Genomic DNA, 24,033 nt, shown 5'->3' with positions numbered 1-24,033 from the left:
TGCGTCCGTCCATCACAACCTACAGGGGGAGGAAAGGAAGTGATGAAAGAAACCGAGTGTAACGATGGTTCTTTGTGAGGGATGAAAGAAGAATAGGGTCGGCGTAACGGGGACTCGTACAATTTATTAAATAAACACAAAACAAAGAAAAGGTGCGCCACATGCGCGTTCACCGTAGGTAAAACTACAGCACAATATAAAGACACTCTTTCCTGCTGGGCTCAGCTCTCAGTCCACTTTTATCAAACTCTTTCCGATGTGCAAACTCAGTCCATTTGTCAGCCAGCAGGTCGTGAGTGTTCGTACGAGTCCCCAGTCCTTCTCTCTCTCGCTCTCCTGCACCAGCCAGCTTTTATGCGGTCTCCCCACGCCAATTACTACAATCAGAGACAGGTGTTAGTCATTGTGCACTTGACCCACACTTACCGCCAGGGGTAAGTAACGAATTACAAAGGCCCCGTTCACACTGCAAGTCCTAATGCTCAATTCTGATTTTTTGCTCAGATCCGATTTTTTGATTGGCTGTTCACATTACCTTTTAAAATGTGACCTATATCTGATTGCAGTGTGAACTGTTTGAGGTTTCAAACTAACCGGCATGCGCAAAAGAACAATAACAATGACATCAGACGCAGCACGCGGTTGCACTAAAGTTCGGGAGGTTATGGAGGAAGAAAGCATATTCGCATTTATTTCATAATGTTTGTGTAATGGAAACTTTTGCGGGTTTATAGTTGCAAATTCACTACAGAGATCTGTGTGGATGCGTAGACGAAGCCAGGAGTGGTGGGAATATGACGTGAATAGTTTCACTGAGACGCTGTTCTCCTGTGTCCCCGTTCTTCCATTTCGTGTGCAATTTTTTCAAAAACGGAGCGGTTACGGTAGGTCCTTCTAGCTTGAATTGAAGTATCTCCCCATATACTACTTAGATCTAACACCTCACTCTCATTGAATCGCTTCATCCCTGTTCTCCATATCTAGTCAAGTTTTTAATGTTAGGCTACTGTCTGTGTCTGTCGTGTCTAGGGCTTCGCCGGCGCATAATTGTGACAAATGTCGACGTAGATTGACGTAAAAGTCGCATCAAATCCGCCTTGATTGTTCACACTGCGGCCGCATTGAAAAAAATCAGATCTGGGTCTGATTCAGGACCACATATGTATGTAGTCTAAATCTGATTTGAAAAAATCAGATCTGGGCTAGATTTGAGTGTTCACACTACCTCTGAAGCAGTCTGACCTGGTCACTTGACCCCAAAAAAATCAGATTCGGGCCACTTTTGCCTGCAGTGTGAACGGGGCCAAATACTCACGTTACTGTAATTAAGTAGTTTTTTTCAGAAATTGTACTTTTTTGAGTAGTTTAAAAATTGTGTAATTTTCCTTTTACCTGAGTACATTTTAAGTGATGTATCGGTATTTTTTCTCCACTATTTTCCTTCTGTTTGTGGTCGTTACTCGTTACTTGCTTGTTTTAATTTTATTTTATTTTTATCCATCAACGTGATTGGATCGAGTAATCGGTCTCGTGACTGTCATCAAATCAAATTAAGCATAGAAAACTTTAACCGCCTTTTCCTGCTGTTACTCGTGACTGCTGTGGAAGTTCTTCACGCATCAGTTCAATCCAGATATCAGCGTCTTCCTCTAATATGCTAAGGTACATTTCACATTTCTGCTTAATATGATATTTATATTGGCTGGCCTGTCTACAGGGCCTAACATTTGGTCTGAGGTTGGGGTATTGCGTGACGAGTTCATAATGCGGTGAATTCCCGCTCCCATTTATTTCGCAATCACATTATAGAGAGACGCCCGTCACGATCTGTGCACTGCCGCGTCTCGCGCTCGCCATGCCGCCTGATTCAGAATCAGTGCGCTCTGAACCATGGCGTTAACTTGAACTGCATTTCTGTCAGTGCGTGACTACAGCTCGTTAATAAAGGTTTTTTGATTGATCCATTATACAATCCGTCTTCATTTGGCAAGTGCACTTGCGCAAAAACATTTTTCATGCTGAACTTTTGTTTTTTTGTGTGTGGATGCTGCTGATAAAACAGCTTCGCCGAGACTACAAAGAGACATACATTTGTGTGTGTGTGTGTGTTTTGTTTGTTTCTTTTGTAAAAGTTTCCTGGATATAACATCCCTATTTAATGCAAAATTTTCCTTACAAATTACATTATCAGCATTACAATGTGAGTAAATATAGCCGTGTAAACTGTACGGGATGATGCCACCCTTCTAGTACAATGTGCATTTACGTTTAAATTGTAACATATTTAAGAGCATGGAATTAAAGTGTGTAATTAGTGTTAGCTCACTATCTTAGCCTTTTTCAGTGCATTAGGTGAGGTAATATAATATTAGTATATTTATTATACTAATTATTATATATTAGTATATATAATATTAGTATAGTACTGATAGTGATTCTCATTTATCAAAACACTAACATTGGTACCGTTTTGGAGAGAAATTGGGTATTTTTTTATCTCTCTATTTAACCCATCTCATGGTGTGTGATGCTGAACTATCATATGAGTTTCTAAAGGTTTTTTAATTCTTTGCACAGTTGTGAATATTGATATTTTATGTGCAACAATAGCATGCTCAGGCCCAGTGGCTTTTCGCCTAATTTTAAATGCTTTTTTTCCCCAAATAATATGATTTAAATGGTGATGAGTGTACTGATTTGATGCATTTTAAAAAGATGGATAATAGATATTCTTCAATCTTTCTGACAAACAAAATATAATGTGAATTACAGTATGTGCAATTTTTTTAAATTTATAAATTGTAGTGCACAGTGTTTATTATAAAGGGTAGAATCCGCAGCTCAGTACTCGCTACTCACTACTCATGTGTACTTTTAGATAAGCTACTTTTTTACTCTTACTCAAGTAGTTTTTTGGACAAGTACTTTTTACTCTACTCACACTACATTTTTTGGAATGTAATGATACTTTTACCCGAGTATGTTTTTTCAGTACTCTATCCACCACTGCTTACCGCTCGGCTCCTCCCTCACTCTCCCACTGCAAACTCCGCAAAACCACGCCCCCCTCGTCACATTCCCCCACCGCCCGACTCAGGCCGGGGAGCCATCCGGCCTGCAACCCCCCCTCCTCCTCCTGGAGAGGAAGTCAGCCACAGCCATCTGCAACCCCGGCCTGTGGACCACCTGAAATTTAAAAGGTTGTAACGCCAGATACCAACGGGTGATCCGAGCGCTGGTATCTTTCATGGGGTGGAGCCATTGGAGGGGAGCATGGTCCAAACAGAGGGTGAATTCCCGTCCCAAGAGATAATAGCGGAGGGTGAGAATCTGGTGCATCCTTTTTAGTTAGATCAGTCAGCGGGCTACCGAGGTCCGAATAATTAGGCACAAACCTTCTGTAATATCCCGCTAGCCCCAGGAACTGTTTAACCTCCTTTTTGGTCTTAGGTCTCGGACAGGTCGCAACTGCTGCAGTCTTATCAATTTGGGGACGCACCTGTCCATGACCCAAGTGGAAGCCCAGATACCTAACCTCCACACGCCCAACCGCACATTTCTTTGGGTTGGCCATGAGCCCGGCTCCTCGCAGCGCCCCGAGGACAGCCCGCAAATGTTGCATATGATGCTGCCAATCAATACTATAGATGGTAATATCATCCAAGTAAGCAGCGGCATATGCAGCATGCGGCCGGAGAATTCTGTCCATCAGGCGCTGAAAGGTTGACGGAGCCCCGAACAAGCCGAAAGGAAGAGTGACAAATTGGTGTAATCCAACGGCGTTGTGAAGGTAGTTTTTTCTTTAGACATTGGAGTTAAGGGGACCTGCCAATATCCCTTCGTTAAATCCAGTGTTGAATAAAATCGAGCCGTGCCGAGTCGATCAAGCAACTCGTCAACCCGAGGCATTGGATACGCGTCGAATTTCGACACAGCATTCACCTTGCGATAATCCACACAGAACCGGACAGAGCCGTCAGGCTTTGGTACCAAAACTATCGGGCTTGCCCAGTCACTGTTGGATTCTTCTATTACCCCTATGTCCAGCATAGCCTTCAATTCCTCCTGAACTACTTTCTTTTTATGTTCAGGTAAGTGATAAGGCCCGCTGCTTACTACTACACCCGGCTCGGTCTCAACGTGGTGCTGAATGAGGTCGGTTCGGCCGGGCAGGGGTGAGAACACGTCAGCAAACTCCGTTTGTAAATTGCGTATATCAGTGATTTGGACCGGCGAGAGGTGGTCTCCACCCACGGCCAGAGCGAGTGATTGAGACTTTGAGTTCGCCTCTGGACCAAGATCCTCCTCCCCACTCACTACCGTTGCCAACATCACTGACTCCGCCTCGCTCCATTTTTTAATGAGATTGAGGTGTGAAACCTGATGTGCCCCTCCCCTATCCGTACGAGCTACTTCATAGTTGAGATCCCCAACTCGCCGTGTGACCTCAAAGGGTCCTTGCCACTTCGCGAGTAATTTCGAACTGGACGTGGCGAGTAATACAAGTACTTTATCTCCCGGTGCAAATTCGCGTAGTCTAGCCCCCCTGTTGTACAGCCGACTTTGTCTGTCCTGGGCCTGTAACAAATTCTCCATAGAAAGCCGCCCCAAGGCGTGGAGTTTTGTTCTCAGGTCCATGACATATTGAATTTCATTTTTGCTATTCAAAGGTCCGTCCTCCCAAGTTTCTCGAAGAACGTCCAGCAGCCCGCGAGGCTGACTCCCATAAAGAAGCTTGAAGGGGGAAAACCCCGTGGAGGCTTGGGGGACCTCGCGTACAGCGAACAAGAGGGGTTCTAGCCACTTATCCCAATTTTTGGCGTCTTCCTGTACGAACTTCCGAATCATTGACTTCAACGTGTGATTAAAGCGTTCCACCAGTCCGTCTGTTTGTGGGTGAAGACGCTGGTGCGAACCGATTTAATGCCCAATAATTCGTAAAGCTTGCGAATAGTACGTGACATAAACGCCGTGCCTTGGTCTGTGAGAGTCCCCTTTGGGATTCCCAACCAGGAGATTAACTGAAACAGTGCGCTCGCTACGCTCTTGGCTGAAATGTTGCGAAGCACCACAGCTTCTGGGTATCGTGTTGCATAATCCACTAGGACTAATGCAAAACGATGCCCTCATGCGGATCGTTCTAATGGCCCGATGAGGTCCATGCCAATTCTCTCGAAGGGGACTTCCACTAAAGGAAGGGGGCACAACGGTGCTTTTGGGTTGGCCGGTGGGTTTTCCAACTGACATTCACGACAAGACGCACACCACTTGCGCACGTTCTCGTGAATGCCCGGCCAAAAAAATCAGGTCAATAGACGATTTAGTGTTGCTGTCTGCCCTAAATGCCCAGCCATCGGATTACAATGAGGCGCCTTGAAAAGCATTTCCCGAAGGCTTTTCAGAACTAACAACTGCGTTGTATCTTGCCTTGTCTGGGCGTCCTGGGTCACCCGATACAACTTATCTTTTATAATTGCAAAATAAGGATATGAAAGAGGTCGGTCTGGGTGGAGAGGCTGTCCGTCGATTGTGCGGACCTGACAAATGCATTTTTAAGCGTTTCATATCGGGACTGCTCCAGAGGAAAGTCATCACGCTCCGAAAGATCCTGTCTTTCAACAGCGTTCCGATCCTCTGCCGCAGGTTCCGATGGTCCCGGCACAGCCTCTCACACCTGAGTGACCGCTCCCTTCCCCCGCTTCCTTTTATTCCCAGAAACACCCGCACATAAATGTCCCAATAACACTTTAAACCCCAGCCAATTGGTTCCCAAAATTAGCGGGTGTCGGAGGTGCTGACTTACGGCTACCTCCACACTATGCTTTTGGCCCCTAAATTGGATCGTGACTGGCATTAAGGGATACTCCACCACTTCCCCGTGCACACACCTTACCTTAACCATGCGGCTATTATCCAATGCCCCAGGTTGAATCAGATTTTGATGGATGGAGGTTTGGTTACAGCCTGAATCCACCAAAGCCTGAAAAGTACCCCCCTTTATACTCACTGGTATTTGATACAACCCAGCTCGATCGGGGGCAGCCTGCGGTGTGTCAGGGACCCTGACCAGGGTGCGGGGACAGGCTCTGCCCCGGTGCTGGTTCTCCAACGGGGTGCCGGCCTAGAAATTCCCACGGGACCTAGGGAGAGGAACAGGGCGAGAAGAAACAGAGGGAGGGGGAAGAGAGGGAGAGAGAAGCTGCTGGATGGGGTTCGCCGACCCCTGGGCACGCCACCATTTGGTCCTCCGCCAACTGGATGGCCTGGTTCAGCGACGTCGGGCGGTGGCACTGGACCCACTGCGCGGTCCTCCGGGGGAGCCGCGCCACAAACTGCTCCAGTACCACCTGGTCGATGATTGCCTCGACGTCTCGTTCCTCGGCCATCAGCCATTTGCGGCACGCGTCCCGGAGCTGTTGCGCGAAGACGAAGGGCCGACCGGACTCCGCGAGCTCCAGGGTCCGGAACCGCTGTCTGATTTGCTCAGGGGTTCGGCCGACCCGCTGTAGGATGGCGCGCTTGAGGTCCTGATAGACCAGGAGGTTTGGGACTGGCAGCTGGTGTGCGGCGATCTGCGCCTCTCCGGAAAGCAGTGGGATCAACCGCACTGGCCAGTCCCCGGGCGGCCAGCCCCAGGCCTCGGCCGTTCTCTCGAACAGGTCGAGAAACGCTCCCGGGTCATCCAGTGAACCCATTTTATGGAGCGGGATGGTCTGGGCCGAGGCTGAAGCTGGCGTTGATGGTCCGGCCCGTCTCTCCCGGTCCATCCAGCTCCGGAACAGCTCGCGGTCCTCCTGCTGGGCGCGGAGGAGGGCCTCGAACCGGCGCTCCTGTTCCTCCTTCACGGCCAGCAGGGCACGATGTTGTTCCTGGTTTAGACCCGCGGGCGTGGATGACATCCGCAAATGGGGACGGAGACTGTCTGCCGGCGGGCTTCTTCTTCCGTCCCGGGTTTCGGCACCAGTGTAACAATGGTTCTTTGTGAGGGATGAAAGAAGACAAGGGTCGGCGTAACGGGGACTCGTACAATTTAAATAATTTTAATAAACAATTTAAATAAACCCAAAACAAAGAAAAGGTGCGCCACATGGGCGTTCACCGTAGGTAAAACTACAGCACAATATAAAAAGACTTTCCTGCTGGGCTCAGCTCTCAGTCCACTTTTATCAAACTCTTCCCGATGTGTAAACTCAGTCCATTTGTCAGCCAGCAGGTCGTGAGTGTTCGTACGAGTCCCCAGTCCTTCTCTCTCTCGCTCTCCTGCACCAGCCAGCTTTTATGCAGTCTCCCCACGCCAATTACTGCAATCAGAGACAGGTGTTCGTCATTTTGCACTTGACCCACTTACTTACCGCTCGGCTCCTCCCTCACTCTCCCACTGCAAACTCCGCAAAACCACGCCCCCTTCATCACACCAAGGATTCACAAATAAGAAATGAAAAGCACCCAGTGTAATCTGGCAATTCAGGAAGCAGCTTCTGAATTGGGACGCAGAAAACCTCTGGCCATGAAAATACATGACTGAAACATCCTCACCATGTCTTCCAGTAAAATATAAACAAAAAATGACAATAGCCAATTCTGGATCCATAGCTGTTTATTCAATTATATAAAATGAATTATCAGGATGGCAGCTGTATTCTCGCACCGTTGCTTGGCGACAGGAGCGGTAATCGGGAACACCTGGATGCGCAATTAGGAAATCCTGCGAAGGCTATGGTTGCGTCCTTCGAAGGACGAATAGCCTGCATCCTTCGAAGTCCGCGGCCTTCGGAGGATGCAGCCTTCGCATTGGGACACAGCTCGCGTAAGAGCACTAATTAAAATGCTGCACAGCTGTGGTTGCCCAGCAAACAGAGTGCAGGGAAAATAAGAAACAGGTGAGAGAAAGGTGCAGTAGCGCTGATTACAAATGCAGTACAGCAGTGGTGCTGTGGAGATATACAGGGAATCATAACCAAGAGACAAAGCAGGAAGAGCAATGATCAAACTCTAGTCCCGACACCAGCGTTATAATAGCATTAGCATACTAGCCTCAAGAAGTGAAAAAACTATGCTGTATATTTACTTCAATTAATTGCAGAAATAACAACTGCATCTGTTTCAGACAACTGTCAATGAAGAACATACTAGAGATGAACTATGATCCATGTGATGGGTGAAAAATCAAGGTAAATATCACTTTACAACATATTTTGTAAACCATATTTTGTCATATTTTGATACATTTGTGAATGATTTCCAATCAAGCTGTTATTTTGGAGTTTTGGTTTCTTGGTTCCTTGCCACTGTTGCCTTTTTTGTATTTCTTAACCATTGGCTTTTGGCTTGCTTAGTTGGGGACATTTCATTTTATATTTAACAATATTATTACAACATTATATTCCGGTTATCGCTTTAAAGCTGCTTTGAAACAATCTGTATTGAAAAAGCGATATATAAATAAAGATGACTTGACTTGACTTATTTTGCATCACAAAATAGTGCAAGCTGTGGGATTAGCCATGGCAAGACAAAAATAATTTGTCCATTATATTCCAAAAATGTTAATGTCATTTCCATTACAGTATGCTATTAAACATACAAAAACAAAATAAGGCATGAACAATATGAGCAAGAACATATATTTTCAGTTGTGTTATCTCAGAAAGATGCTTGTATTATGCTTTAGTATTAGAGTTTTTAATTTTTACATTACCAGTAACATACTGTATTGTAAAACACAGCTCTGATTCTATCCTTGCATCATCTTGATTCTCTGGCTGTCTCTTGCTTGCAAGAACCAGAGAAATATTTATGCATGATTCAGCCATAATAAGAAGATTTTTACTGAGGCTGATAAATTCAGAGGAATTTCATTAAACCCTCATGAGTGCAACAACGACAAAATACACTAAACATTTGTTATACTGACAAACAACTTAATAGGAAAATGAAAAAATCTGAATAAAATCGTTTATGCAAAACACGGATTCATTATTTCTTAAGTGAATACTGGTGTCCTCAGCTGTGTTCCCCTAAGGAGTTGTACCCTCTTGACGGCTAATTAAACACTAACATGATTGATGATTTGTTATCCTTGTCAGCGACTGATACTGTTTCGGAATGCTTTTAACCTGAAGCACACACTAAGCGGCCTGCATGTGTTCTCAAATGTAGGACAGCAAAGGCTTGTCTTGGGATCCTCATAAAGCATGTAAAGACAATAATACAAAGTCAGTAACTGACTTTTATCGTGTATCATAAGAAACTGCGAGAAAAGTCTCTGAAATATATGCAGCATCAACAAATTAGGATGATTGTCTTTGCAGTCCAGGTGGTTTTGGATAAGACCACCAGGTGTGACCTAGTTTTTCCTTTAGTTATTTTGATAGGCCAAAGAACAAGGATCAAAGAAGCAGAAATATTTCCTTAAATAACCATTTGCTATTACCACTTCAAGACATTTACATCTTCCTTTCTGCCCGCTGGCAACGTTCTGCTCCCAACATCCTGCCAAGTCTACTGCCTCAGGTTCTCAATATGTTTCGCTTTATGTAGACTCAACCTATAGGTCTGTAAGCTCTGGTTGTAGCAAGCATTAAATTAATTTTTGCACTACTATAATTATTTGAGTTATGAAAATAAATTTCTCCAAGTGTCACCACAACTGCTGAGCAAACTGTTAAAACCCCAAGCATAATTAACAATTATAAAATATATTGAGTAACTGTAAAAAAAAAAAAAAAAATATATATATATATATATATATATATATATATATATATATATATATATATATACCGTATATTAATCTAATTTATTTTTAGCACACAATGTCTACTGTGAAAGTAAAACCTGGGATTGTGTGCTTATTATAAATGGAAAGAATAAAGATGCATTTATCTTATATATCAGTAGCTTGCAGTGGTGTTCTGAAATGAGGAAGTCCTCACATTTTTTTTTTTTTTCTCCAAAGTAAATTCATGTCCCAGTTATTCCTACTTTCCTGGTTAACTAAGCATTACATCATGCAAAAGAAAAGTAAAATAACCCAAATATTGTATTTTTACATTATCAATGTAATTAATGTTCTATTTATTAAAACAAAGTATAAATCTCATCGAGTGTTTTGAGCAGTTAATTTTTTTTTTGTAAATTTAAAAAAAATTATAACAATTTAAACAATATATTTTATTTGTGAACTGATGTTCTGCTGTTCCCCTTGAGTCGCTCACATTCAGCGTTACGTTGATGTGATGACGTAATTGGTATCACCTTGAGAGACAAATCTACTTCGAGTGTATTAAAACGAGCCAATGCACATTGGTATGCGATAATTGCATCAGCTGCTCTGCTTGCAGCGCGAGCATAGAACGAGCAGCAGGTGCGTCGCATATTTGTCTTTCGCTTTGGAGCCGAGCGGTTCAACAATTCTCTACAATCCTGCTTCCTGCTCTACAATCTACTGACAGTGTTAAACTTCAAAAGAAGGAAACGAGTCTGCTTCTTCAGGAGAACGCCTCTTCAAAGCTGGTGTTGGCGTTACAGCGCAAACTGTGCTGGCCGCTATCTCACAGAGAGCTGGCAAAACAGCTGTTTTCACAGCTCATAATGTTGCGCCTTCAATGAGAATGTGAGTGCTCACATCAGGCTTGCACCAGTTTACACCGTTTGTGTAGCCGCGGTCATCCCTGGGAGCTTCAGCACCAGAGAGAGTAGTTTTTCCTGAATGAGCATACATGGTTTGACACTGCGTCTTTTTCAAGATATCATTCAAACCGTGTGTTTCTGGGTGCGGTTTGTTTCCTATGATGGCCACGATAACTGTTTCACATGCCTGGACATAAGTGTGCTGAGACCTCGCTCTTGGGTGGTTTATGTTCTCTCTTGAGAGCATGACTACGTCGGCATGTTGTTCCTCTTCCTTTTTCATTAAGGTTAAGCGATCAGCGTGCCGTCTGCCGTCGAGCTGCCTGCCGACAGCGCGGGTTGTCACGGCAACCCAGCGCGTGCCGATGGTACTGTAGACGCGGGGTTGAGACTCAAATGCCTCAAACGAGGTAGATCTCCTCGGCTATACCCCGATATAGTTCTTCTTCTGGTGCACTAGAAAAGGGCTACTTCTGCATATAGCCAGGGTGACCGAAGGATTATAGTGAGGGCTTCCCCGCCCGGTAACCAATCTGGGCCCCTCCCTCCTCTATTGCAACGGAAACATGTTGAGACTGTGTTTGTGGATGGTTATATTCTCTTATGAGAACATGACCACGTCAGCATGTTGTTCGTCTTGCCTTTTTCATTAAGGTTTAAGCGATCAGTGTGCTGTGTGCCGTCGAGTTGACGACCACATTCACTATTTCGCATGCCTGACAGCTTCTAGATGGGATTGCTGGTCATTCTCATTGTAGGAGCCAAATTGAACTTTGAGTTGATTTCATGTTTCTTTCTTTTGAATAGTGGTGTGTGTCTGTGGATGAATGAGTGAGTGATTATATATGACCACACGTCTGTCTACCGCCACCTAAAGGACGGTTGGGAGGTTGAAGGTGGAGCCCATGGGGAAAGGCCTTAAAGACAGGAAGCCACAGTATCTGGGTGTGGCTGAGAGGGCAAACAGTCTTTTGACCGTGTGGTAGTGTGCCGTATGGTTCAATGACGTGACAAGCCGTTTGTTACCATATAAGAGACTATTATAGTTTAACTGTTTGTTTTATTTACCTCAAGTTTTGTGTAACATTCTATCCACACCGATAACAATAAATGGAAATTGGACAAACTGGATCAACCTCTACTCCTCATCCATACAACTGCACGCGTCAAGCTACACTCACCTAAAGGATTATTAGGAACACCATACTAATACTGTGTTTGACCCCCTTTTGCTTTCAGAACTGCCTTAATTCTATGTGGCATTGATTCAACAAGGTGCTGAAATCATTCTTTAGAAATGTTGGCCCATATTGATAGGATTGATAGCATCTTGCAGTTGATGGAGATTTGTGGGATTCACATCCTGGGCACGAAGCTCCCGTTCCACCACATCCCAAAGATGCTCTATTGGGGTGAGATCTGGTGACTGTGGGGGCCATTTTAGTACAGTGAATTCATTGTCATGTTCAAGAAACCAATTTGAAATGATTCGAGCTTTGTGACATGGTGCATTATCCTGCTGGGAGTAGCCATCAGAGGATGGGTACATGATGGCCATAAAGGGATGGACATGGCATTATCAGACCAGGCAACATTTTTCCAGTCTTCAACTGTCCAATTTTGGTGAGCTCTTGCAAATTGTAGCCTCTTTTTCTTATTTGTTGTGGAGATGAGTGGTACCCGGCGGGGTCTTCTGCTGTTGTAGCCCATCCGCCTGAAGGTTGTGCATGTTGTAATCCTTTAGGTGAGTGTATATCCAGCTCAGCCAACAGTAGCACCACTTTCAGGGAACAAAGGCTACTACACTCATGATGGACCTAGCATTTCATTCAGGGCTCCAGGGGAGGATTAGATGTCGATCGCTGCATCAGAGAGAGGGCGGTTACACTCTGGAAATGGATGCTGAATCAGATTCAGACTTGACAGCCATGCTTTCCAGGGCTACTCAGTTGGCGCAGTGTGACGCGTAATCGCCTTGCCCCGCCTCAGTGCCTTCCTGGATGTGTGTGAAGAACTTTTGCAGTATGGAAACATTTTGGTGTCAATATGGCAAGCCATATATACCAAAAGCTGCAGAAAAAGTTTTTGCCCTCTCACTACCCTCAATGGTGGGGCGGCAGTGCTACTGCCGACCGCCTCTTCCCTTGCGACACTGTCCAATGGTTCTCTGCAGTTCAGATGCAGGCTGAAGTAACCGAAAGCTTGGCCCAATGTGCTCCCTGAGTCACTGGTGGGCTCCCCTCAGTCTGTTCGTCGCCAAGGGTGTCAGTCCCCTGTGAAAAAAAAAACAAAAAAACTCGGCCACAGCCAGCTCTATGCTAAGCCATGCCACCCTCTGCCCCCTCTTGGTTTACCAGCGGCAGCCAGATGTGCTCGAAGCCGTATCGATGCCATATCACTCATCCCCTGCTGGTCGGTGTAGTCAGGTTAGTGTTGCACCACACACTCAGACCCCATTTTAAGCTGCTATGCCATCCGAGTCGGGTCCCTGCATTCCTCCTCGCTGCCCCACCGTGGATATGTCTGTGATGCTGTTGGCCCCACTTGCACGGTTCCTGGGAGCCTGGCTAGGACTTCCCCACCGTGGGTACGTCTGTGGTGCTGTTGGCCCCACTGGCACGGTTCCTGGGAGCCTGGCTAGTGCTTCCCAGCCCATCTCGCTGGCTGATCCATTACAGCATACTCGGCTATGCGATTTAGTATGCCCGGCGTCCCCCGGCCTTCACCGGGCAGAGATCCCAGTCCTACTGGCGAAGGACGCGATTGAGCCAGTCCCTCCAGCCGATATGAAGACCGGCTTCTACAGCCGTACTTCATTGTACCCAAGATAGGCGGATCTTGGACCTGAATGTCCTGAACCGGTCCTTTCACAGGCTGCCGTTCAAGATGCTTACGCAGATACGCATATTCAAGTGCATCCGTCCCCAAGATTGGTTTGCAGCGATCGACCTGAAGGACGCATACTCATGTCTTGATTCCCCCCCCTGACACAGATAGTTTCCTCGCTTTGCGTTCGAGGGGCGGGCATATCAGTACAAGGTCTTACCCTTCGGGATGCCCCTGTCGCCCTGTGTCTTAAAGAAAGTCACGGAGGCGGCCATCGCTCCCATTTGTGAACTACCTCGACGACTGGCTCATTCTGGTGCATTTGAGAGAGCAGTTGTGTGAACACAGGTAAAGGGTGCTCAGTCACCTCAGCCACCTAGGGCTTCGGGTCAACTGGGAAAAGAACAAACTCACCCCCAGGCAGCTCGCTCAGACACAGGACAGCGGCACCCCTGAAACCATTTCAGAGGCTCCTGGGGCATATGGCATCTGCAGTTGCGGTGACGCCGCTCGGATTACTTCATATGAGGCCGCTTCAACACTACCTCGAGTTGTTAGCAGTACATCTTGCACTGCGCCGCTTCAGCTCCACTACTAGGAAAGCATGTACTGGTCGTACAGACAGCACCGTTGTGTACATTAACTACCAGGGTGGTCCACGCTCCTGCTGCATGTCACAACTCGCCCGCCATCTCCTCCTTTGGAGTCAGAAGCATCTGAGATTGCTTCATACCATTCATATTCCAGGCCTGCTCAACCGTGCAGCCGACAAGCTCTCACGGCAGCAGGTGCTACCGGGATAATGGAGATATATTCCCCAAACTAGTGCTCCTCGCGACAGCCCCTCCATGGCCCATTCCTCTGAGAGAGGACCTGCTCTCTCAGAGATGAGGCACCCTATGGCCCGAGTCCAGACCCCTGGAAACTTCATGTCTGGTCCCTGGACGGGACGCGGAGGTTCTAGGTGACCTACCCCAGGCGGTAGTTGACATCATTTCGCTAGAGCCCCCTCCATGAGGCACCTCTATGCGTTGAAGTGGAACCTGTTCGTTGAATGGTGTTCTTACCAGGAGAACGCCCGAACTTGCTCGATCAGAGCTGTGCTTTCCTTCCTGCAAGATGGGTTGGAGCGAAGGCTGTCTCCCTCCACTCTTAAAATGTATGTTGCCGCTATCGCCGCACATCAAGATGCAGTTGAGGGTAAGTCGCTGGGAAAGCATGACTTGATCGGTAGGTTCCTGAGGGGGGCAAGGAGACTAAATCCGCCTCGCCCAATCCGCCGCGCCCATTCTCGATACCCTCTTGGGGTATATACGTGGACAGAACGCAAAGCCTCAGTACCTCAGACCAGCTCTTCATCTGTTATGGAGGCCAGCAGAAGGGAAAGGCTGTCTCCCAGCAGAGGATGTCCAGGTTATATAACCTGGCCATCGTTGTATATAACGATGCACCTGCTACTCGTTAAATACTCGCACTGCAAGCAGAGCAGCTGATGCAATTACCGCATGCTCGTTTTAATACACTCAAAGTAGATTGGTCTCTCAAGGCGATCCCAATTACGTTGTCACGCCGACGTAACGTCTCCCGTTCCCTCCTTCAGGGAACGTTTTTAAATAGTCAACTTCGGAGCATCAATCATCAAGTTCGGTAAACACTGGTCAGACACCTTTAATTTCACCAAGCTGATTGCTCATTAAAAACCCCTCATAGTTTCTGAAATATTCAGACCAGCCTGTGGGCATTTGAATTCTCAACTCTCTCGATATCTGGCTAATTCTAGCGCATTCTCGAGATCGGCGTCACTCCGCTTGGGTTGATGCATATGAGAACACGTTATCACTGGCTTCAGACTTTAGTCCTGAGATGGGTATGGCACCGTGGCACACATAGCATGACCATCACGCCAATCTGTTGCCACACTTCAGTCCTTGGACTTAGACCTTCTATTCTACGGGCAGTGTTTCCTTTAGCACAAGTGTCAAAGTGTGTTGCTATGACAACAGATGTGTCCAGCACAGCCTGGGGCACTGTCTGGAGCAGGCATGCAGTCTCTGGACCCAGGACAGGGCCCCAACTGTGTTGGCAAATCAACTGCTTTGAGTTGTTGGCGGTTACCAACTGCTGAGCTTTCGGCCCCTGGTCCATGTACGTGTTGATTCAGACTGACAACACGGCGATGGTGGTATATATATATATATATATATACAGGTCCTTCTCAAAAAATTAGCATATTGTGATAAAGTTCATTATTTTCCATAATGTAATGATAAAAATTAAACTTTCATATATTTTAGATCCATTGCACACCAACTGAAATGATTCAGGTATTTTATTGTTTTAATACTGATGATTTTGGCATACAGCTCATGAAAACCCAAAATTCCTGTCTCAAAAAATTAGCATATCATGAAAAGGGTCTCTAAACGAGCTATTAACCTAATCATCTGAATCAACTAATTAACTCTAAACACCTGCAAAAGATTCCTGAGGCTTTTAAAAACTCCCAGCCTGTTTCATTACTCAAAACCGCAATCATGGGTAAGACTGCCGACCTGACTGCTGTCCACAAGGCCATCATTGACACCCTCAAGCAAGAGGGTAAGACACAGAAAGAAATTTCTGAACAAATAGGCTGTTCCCAGAGTGCTGTATCAAGGCACCTCAGTGGGAAGTCTGTGGGAAGGAAAAAGTGTGGCAAAAAACGCTGCACAACGAGAAGAGGTGACCGGACCCTGAGGAAGATTGTGGAGAAGGACCGATTCCAGACCTTGGGGGACCTGCGGAAGCAGTGAACTGAGTCTGGAGTAGAAACATCCAGAGCCACCTTGCACAGGCTTGTGCAGGAAATGGGCTACAGGTGCCGCATTCCCCAGGTCAAGCCACTTTTGAACCCGAAACAAAGGCAGAAGCGCCTGACCTGGGCTACAGAGAAGCAGCACTGGACTGTTGCTCAGTTTTGCATGTCATTCGGAAATCAAGGTGCCAGAGTCTGGAGGAAGACTGGGGAGAAGGAAATGCCAAAAGTCCAGTGTCAAGTACCCACAGTCAGTGATGGTCTGGGTGCCATGTCAGCTGCTGGTGTTGGTCCACTGTGTTTTATCAAGGGCAGGGTCAAGGTAGCTAGCTATCAGGAGATTTTGGAGCACTTCATGCTTCCATCTGCTGAAAAGCTTTATGGAGATGAAGATTTCATTTTTCAGCACGACCTGGCACTTGCTCACAGTTCCAAAACCACTGGTAAATGGCTTACTGACCATGGTATTACTGTGCTCAATTGGCCTGCCAACTCTCCTGACCTGAACCCCATAGAGAATCTGTGGGATATTGAGAAGAGAAAGTTGAGAGACGCAAGACCCAACACTCTGGATGAGCTTAAGGCCGCTAACGAAGCATCCTGGGCCTCCATAACACCTCAGCAGTGCCACAGGCTGATTGCCTCCATGCCACGCCGCATTGAAGCAGTCATTTCTGCAAAAGGATTCCCGACCATGTATTGAGTGCATAACTGAACATAATTATTTGAAGGTTGACTTTTTTTTTGTATTAAAAACACTTATTTTATTGGTCGGATGAAATATGCTAATTTTTTGAGACAGGAATTTTGGGTTTTCATGAGCTGTTTGCCAAAATCATCAGTATTAAAACAATAAAAGACCTGAAATATTTCAGTTGGTGTGCAATGAATCTAAAATATATGAAAGTTTAATTTTTATCATTACATTATGGAAAATAATGAACTTTATCACAATATGCTAATTTTTTGAGAAGGACCTGTATATATATATATATATATATATATATATATATATATATATATATATATATATATATATATATAAATCACCAGGCTAGCATTCAGTTATGTTAAAACTTGCCCGCTTTCTCCTTCTTTGGAGTCAGCAGCGATTGAAGTCACTGTAAGCCACTCACATCCCAGACGAGCTCAATCGCCAAGTGGACGCGTTGTTGCAATATATGACGCTTTGAGGAGAGTGTAGGCTCTATCCATAGGTGGTCCAGCTGATTTGCAGTTAATTCAGCGAAGCACAGGTAGATCTGTTCGCTTCCCAGGAATCCTCCCACTGTCCGCTATGGTATTCCCTGCATGGTACTCCCTGTGTGAGGCTACTCTCAGCATTCATGAGCTTGCACACAACTGGCCCCAGGGCCAATGCAAATATACGTTTCCTCCAGTGAGCCTGTTTGCACAGGGGCTGAGAATATTAGGGTTGATGTAGAGCAAGTCTCGCTGGTTGCGCCTTACAGGCCCACCCAGATTTAGTTCACCTGAGCTGAGCTATTGTAAGTCTGTTTTGGGGGACTACAGAAGGGGAAGACTGTCTCCAAATATAGATTGTGGATGCCATTTTGTACCAAGCCCGGGATGGGCCATGCCTCCTGAGAGTGAGAGCACACTCCTTCTGCCCCTTTTGTATTTGTATAGCAGCGGGCTGGGCTACACCCAATACCTTTGTGAGATTTTTATCAGTGATATCAGATACGAACAGGTACATTTCGGGCAACTGGCTGGGTCTATTGCTTGCTCAGCACCTTTCCCCTCCCGGATGTGATAACGTGCTCTTTTTTTGTCCATGTGAGTTCCCTGTGTGTTGCAAACCCTGGACTCCTTCCTATTCTCCAGCACTCAACAGTAGCCAAAAGCGGAGAAATTCGCTGCCAGGCCAATCACTTGTGGTATGCCTCTTTTTTAGGTGAGCCCTTGTACTTGGTTTAAGTGCTCCATATGTACTGATCCCCTGATAGTAATCCCATATGATGTATTATCCACTGTTCGGTGGAGAATACACCCTGTATCTTCCCGAATATTTGGTGGAAAATATTCACCCTGTATCTTCCCCAGGGCAGAGCCTTGCTCTGCCACCAGTCACTATGGTGTAGAGTTTCTCCCTTTTCAGACAGAACCCACCACAGAGACTTCTTTACACGTTTGGTACTTTCCATTCGGTAAGTTCATGTGATATATTCTCCACATGTTAATCTCCCATTGGGCAGGATGTGGTCTTCATAGTGTCCTTTTTTTCTGCATAGGAAAAACGTCTCAGGTTACGTATGTAACCCTGGTTCCCTGATAGGGAACGAGACGCTGCGTTTGAGACGCGGTGGGAACGCTCTGAGTGATTACGTCGTGAAGCACGTGTAAAATCAGTCCAATGGAAGCACGCTACGACATAGGTGACGTCATAGACCAGGAAACTATAAAGCAACCCTGAAATCAGACCGCGACAGCTTCTGAAAAACCTGAAGCAAGTCGATCAGGGAATGCAGGAAGTATGGCAGGCAAACGCAGCGTCTCGTTCCCTATCAGGGAACCAGGGTTACAAACGTAACCTGAGACGTTCCCTTTCAAGGGAACTCGAGCTGCGTTTGAGACGCGGTGGGAACCCTATAGGTGAAGGCTGTCCGGCCGCTTCATAAGCCAATGAAATAGCCTTGACTATCCATTTACTCATAACCTGCTTAGATGCAGGGCATCCTCTCTTGAGTGACCCAAAATAAACAAATAGTTGCTCAGATTTACACCACAGGGCAGCTCTGTGAACGTAGGCATCTAAAGCCCGGACTGGACATAACAGGTTAAGCTGTTCCTGGTCAGGGGTATTAAAGGGTGGAGGATAGAAGGCCTGCAGCACTATTGGGCCCCCAACATTCAGTGGGACCTTAGGAATATAACCCGGCCTGTGGTAGAGAAATGCCTTCACCATACCAGGTGCAAATTCCAGACATGAAGGAGCAACCGACAAAGCATGTAAATCACCAATTCTCTTGATAGATGAGATAGCAAGGAGAAATAAAGTCTTTAGAGTGAGGAACTTTTCAGAAACCACCTCGATGGGCTCGAAGGGAGCTAAAGCCAGACCCTCGAGTACAATGGCCAAGTCCCAAGCCGGTGCTCTAGCGTGCAGTGCAGGTCTCAACCTCAATGTACCACGGAGAAAGCGAGTAATTAGAGGGTTTCTCCCAATAGAAGTACCCCCCAGAGGGGTGTGGTAGGCAGATATAGCCGCCACGTAAACCTTTAGGGTGGAAGGAGATAACCTGGCCGAGAAACGGTCTTGCAGAAAATCAAGAACTGAACCAACAGGGCAGTTAACAGGATCTAACTGACGTTCAACACACCACGTGGTGAAAAGTTTCCATTTTAGCGCATACAGCCTTCTCGTGGAAGGAGCTCTGGATTGAAGAATGGTTTCTACAACATCGGTCGAAAGACCGGTCTCCCTGAGCCTGGCCCCCTCAGAGGCCAGGCCCACAGTTTCCACAACTCCGGCCGAGGGTGAAATATCGTGCCCCCGGCCTGAGACAGGAGGTCCACCCTGATTGGGATCTCCAAGGGGGAGCCGTCCAGAAGAGACACCAAGTCCGAGAACCAAACTCGGGTCGGCCAATAAGGGGCTACTAGAAGCAGACGAGCCCCTTCTCGGCGAACCCTCTCCAGAACCCCCGGAAGCAAAGATATCGGGGGAAAGAGGTACAGGTGCAGCCTCGGCCACACCTGCACCATAGCATCCATACCGAGAGGAGCTGGGTGCGTTAGAGAGAACCACATGGGACAATGGGTTGAATCTGATGATGCGAAAAGGTCTACCTGAGCACGACCGAACTTTTCCCACAGGAACTCCACCACTTCTGGGTGAAGTCTCCACTCCCCGGGCCTCAGCCCCTGTCTCGACAGAATATCTGCTCCCACATTCTGACGCCCCGGAATATATACCGCTTTGAGCGACAGTAACTTCGCCTGGGCCCATAGGAGGATCTGATGGGCCAATTTGCAAAGGTGACGTGACCTCAGACCCCCTGATGGTTGATATAGGAGACCACCGAAGTGTTGTCTGTGCGGACCAACACGTGATGGCCTCTCAGGTCTGGCAGGAAATATTTGAGTGCTAGAAATACCGCCATCAACTCTAAACAATTTATGTGCCAGGAACATTGATGGTCCTGCCACAGACCGGCCACTCATGACCGCCCCCCCCCCATCCCGTGAGGGAAGCATCCGTCGAAAGCGTGACGCGTCGACAAAGAGCCCCCAACACTGGGCCCTGGGCGAGGAACCAAGGTTTATTCCACAAGGCCAAGGCACGAAGGCATAGCCGCGTGACCTTGATCTTGTGGAACGGATTTCCCCTCGGAGAAAACCCCTTGGTCCTGAGCCACCACTGCAGGGGTCTCATGTACAGAAGGCCAAAAGTAATAACGTTGGACGCAGCTGCCATGAGACCCAACAGTCTCTGAAACTGTTTCACAGTGAGTGACTGGCCTAGTTTCACATTCTTTGCGGCTGTGAGAATCGCAGAAATACGAGCAGGAGACAGGCGTGCCTGCATTGTGGTCGCATCCCAAATTACACCTAGAAAAGTGGTCCTCTGAGCATGGAGGAGCACACTCTTTTTGGTGTTTAGCCGCAACCCCAAACTCTTTATGTGGGACAGAACAGCATCTCGATGCTGAACTGCCACCTGCTCTGACTGAGCTAAAATCAACCAATCGTGGATGTAATTTAATACGCGGATGCCCTGGAGTCTCAACGGAGCCAGAGCTGCATCCACGCATTTTGTAAAAGTGCGGGGAGATAAACCTAGGCCAAATGGAAGAACCCGATATTGGTATGCTTCGCCCCCGAAAGCGAACCTCAGGAACCTCCTGTGATGAGGATGGATAGATACATGGAAGTACGCGTCCTTCAAGTCTATTGTGACAAACCAGTCCTCGGACTGAATCTGTGATACAATCTGTTTGAGTGTAAGCATTCTGAACTTGAGTTTCTGAACCCTGCTGTTTAACTGGCGCAGGTCTAGAATAGGACGCAGCCCTCCATCCTTCTTTGGAACAATGAAGTAACGGCTGTAAAACCCTGACTCTCTGCTGGGAGGAGAAACCCTTTCTATAGCTCCTTTTCGAAGAAGTGTCAGTACTTCTTGCTCCATTACCAGAGCCTGCTGTGAGTCCACCACCGTGGGGAGGACTCCTTGAAATCTGGGCGGACGAGAACCGAGCTGAATTCTGTAACCCTTTTCTATTATGTGCAGGACCCATAGAGAAATATTTGGCAGAAGTTTCCACGCTGCCAGAAATTCCGATAAGGGAACCAGTCTCTCGAGACTGGCCTCTGGATTTGATTGAACAACCATTTCGGTGCCTTGAAGCGGCGAACCGGCAGGGAACAACCGAACTGACCATTCTACAACCCTCCTCAGAGGATTGCACGGGGACGCTGACACCTCGGCGCCCTGAAGCGGCGAACCGGCAGGGAACAACCGAACTGGCAGCGCTGCGACCCTCCTCAGTGAGTCGCACCCCAGAGGGCGCCGTTAGGAGAAACGATTTCTCAAAACCGTCCCTCTTTTTTTTTTTTTTTTTTCATTCGACAGGACTTCTTGTCTAAGCTTTATTAGAGATGACGACAGTCCTCAGATCTTGCCTACCTCTAACTAGTTTAGTTCCTACGACCCTCCTCGGAGGATCCTAGGAAAAAGCAGGCACCTCGGCACCCTGAAACGGCGAACCGGCAGGGAGACCTAACTGACTGCTCTACGACCCTCCTCGGAGGATCGTATGGGGACGCTGACACCTCGTTGCCCTGAACGGCGAACCGGCAGGGAACAACCGAACTGGCAGCGCTGCGACCCTCCTCAGAAAGTCGCACCCCAGAGGGCGCCGAGGAGAAACGATTTCTCAAAACCGTCCCTACCCCGGAGGGGACCACCCTTAGAAGCCTGATAGCCTCGGCATCAGGTCTTCTTCTTTGTACTCTATGCCAGTTTCAGGAACATAGATTGGTGAGGAAGAAACCTCTGGAACGCCGCTGAAAGGTTTAGTTTTCTTGAAAGCGGACCGTCCAGAAGAACAGACATTTTCATCTTTCTTTTTCTTTATTTTTATATCAGAAAAACTTATACATATAAACATATATATATATATATATATATATATATATATATATATATATATTCTCGAATAGAGTCAATGCTGACATCCTCACATTCATCTATGTCCTTAAATACTTTACCCACCAGTACTGCCTAATAAAATTTATTTATTATTAAAGATGGCTGGTGGGTAACCTCGGGGTTAAAAATTATGACGCCGACTCGGGAGAGAGAAAGCTCGCAAGCGTCTCTATAATCCAAGGCACTGTCATACCATGATACTTAATACCCATAACATTACTCTAGTTAGACGTTTGGGTATTAAACACATAAAATAGAAACCGGTTTATTCCACGATCTCAACACCTCAGTGTGGAGATAGGGAAAAACCAGTAGTCCCCGACGAGGAGGCTGAGATACAGAGTTTTCCTGTTTTTTTTGATATATTTCATCTAATAAACTCTTTTTATTTTCACTCTCATAATGTTCAGCTGTCCAGTAAATATTTAACTAGCAACAGCATTAGAAAAGCCTCCTTTTAAAAGCTCCTCTTTATTCAACAGAGGTATGAGCTGCCTATTTATTGAAAAATCAAACATCTGCCTTTTTCTTAATATTTTTATTTGTTTTGTTCACTTTTTCTTAACAAAACACTAACGATACCAATTCCTCAGAACTGGAAATCGCAGCACACTGGATCTGCAGGTGAAAGCTGAGATAGGGCGGGGCCCGTCCCAACCCACGCTGTCAGATCTGATTTCGAACCCCAAAATGCGAGTCGCCACTGTGTCTAGGCAACAGCGGGACCCGCGCGGGGAGCGCAAACCGTACCGTCCTCCTCAAAGAACGATCGGCGAGAGCGGAGCGTCTTCATAGATAGACTCATACAATGCTCACAATCAGCCCCCTCGAGGACTGACTGAGCATGCTCCACTCCCAAACAAGCAACACAAAGCTGATGTGTGTGTCCCCACCCGTATATAACGAGGGCAGGGAACAACACACCGTGTATAATCTTGCTTGCTCGCCATAATAATGTTAGATATATTGGGCTTGACATTGGACTGATTTTACACGTGCTTCACGACGTAATCACGCAGAGCGTTCCCACCGCGTCTCAAACGCAGCTCGAGTTCCCTTGAAATGGAACAACACTTTCCTTATCGCAAACTCCTGATCTGCATAGATGTGTTTTTATCATTTTATTTAATAAAACAGAAACGGTCAAGAAATGTCTGACGCGACCTATTTCCATTGTAAGACTGTCCTTACCATCCCCTTGTGGTACGGGGCACTATGGAAGCTTACAACCGTGGTCACGTGTGCTTGTTACTAGGCACACAGCAGCCCGCCGACATCTGCACCACCAAACCTCGTAACACAGTTCAGCTGGTTGTGGCGTTTTGTATAGGGACCCCCTCGAGTCATCACATCTTCATAAAGTCGAAGTGAGTGAAAGATAGGGAACTTCTTGGTTGCTTTTGTAACCTCCGTTCACTGATGGAGGGAATGAGACGTTATGCCCCTTCTGCCACCACACTGATTTACCCGCTGAAGTATCAGAGGTGTTTGGGGCTTCCAAGTGCGACCCCTTGTGTTACAATATTGACACAGCATCTTGTTCCCACCATCAGGGAACGGTGGTTACAACAGTAAACAAGACGTTAAATGTTACAGTAAATAGTCA

The 24,033-nt window shown here is 46.7% G+C and overlaps 2 long non-coding RNA genes across 3 annotated transcripts in view; one reads left to right on the top strand and one right to left on the bottom strand.

The window, feature by feature from the left end:
- Positions 1–24,033, top strand: part of LOC143707274 (uncharacterized) — an 80,344-nt gene that overhangs the window by 32,886 nt on the left and 23,425 nt on the right. For both annotated transcript variants that reach the window (XR_013193150.1, XR_013193149.1), the window contains exon 2: positions 8,108–8,171. This is a non-coding gene — a long non-coding RNA (uncharacterized LOC143707274). The remainder of the gene's footprint in view (positions 1–8,107; positions 8,172–24,033) is intronic.
- Positions 105–6,073, bottom strand: LOC143707273 (uncharacterized). Its single transcript, XR_013193148.1, has 2 exons — positions 6,008–6,073; positions 105–377 (listed from the first exon to the last, which is right to left on the bottom strand). It is a non-coding gene; the product is annotated as an uncharacterized LOC143707273 (long non-coding RNA).

This window comes from Siphateles boraxobius, unplaced genomic scaffold (genome assembly GCF_051911475.1).
Source record: "Siphateles boraxobius isolate OS27281-9 unplaced genomic scaffold, OSU_SipBor_1 41, whole genome shotgun sequence".
NCBI lineage: Eukaryota > Metazoa > Chordata > Actinopteri > Cypriniformes > Leuciscidae > Siphateles > Siphateles boraxobius.
Note: the sequence above shows the minus strand (reverse complement) of the source record. Positions and strands in the feature narration are given on the sequence as shown.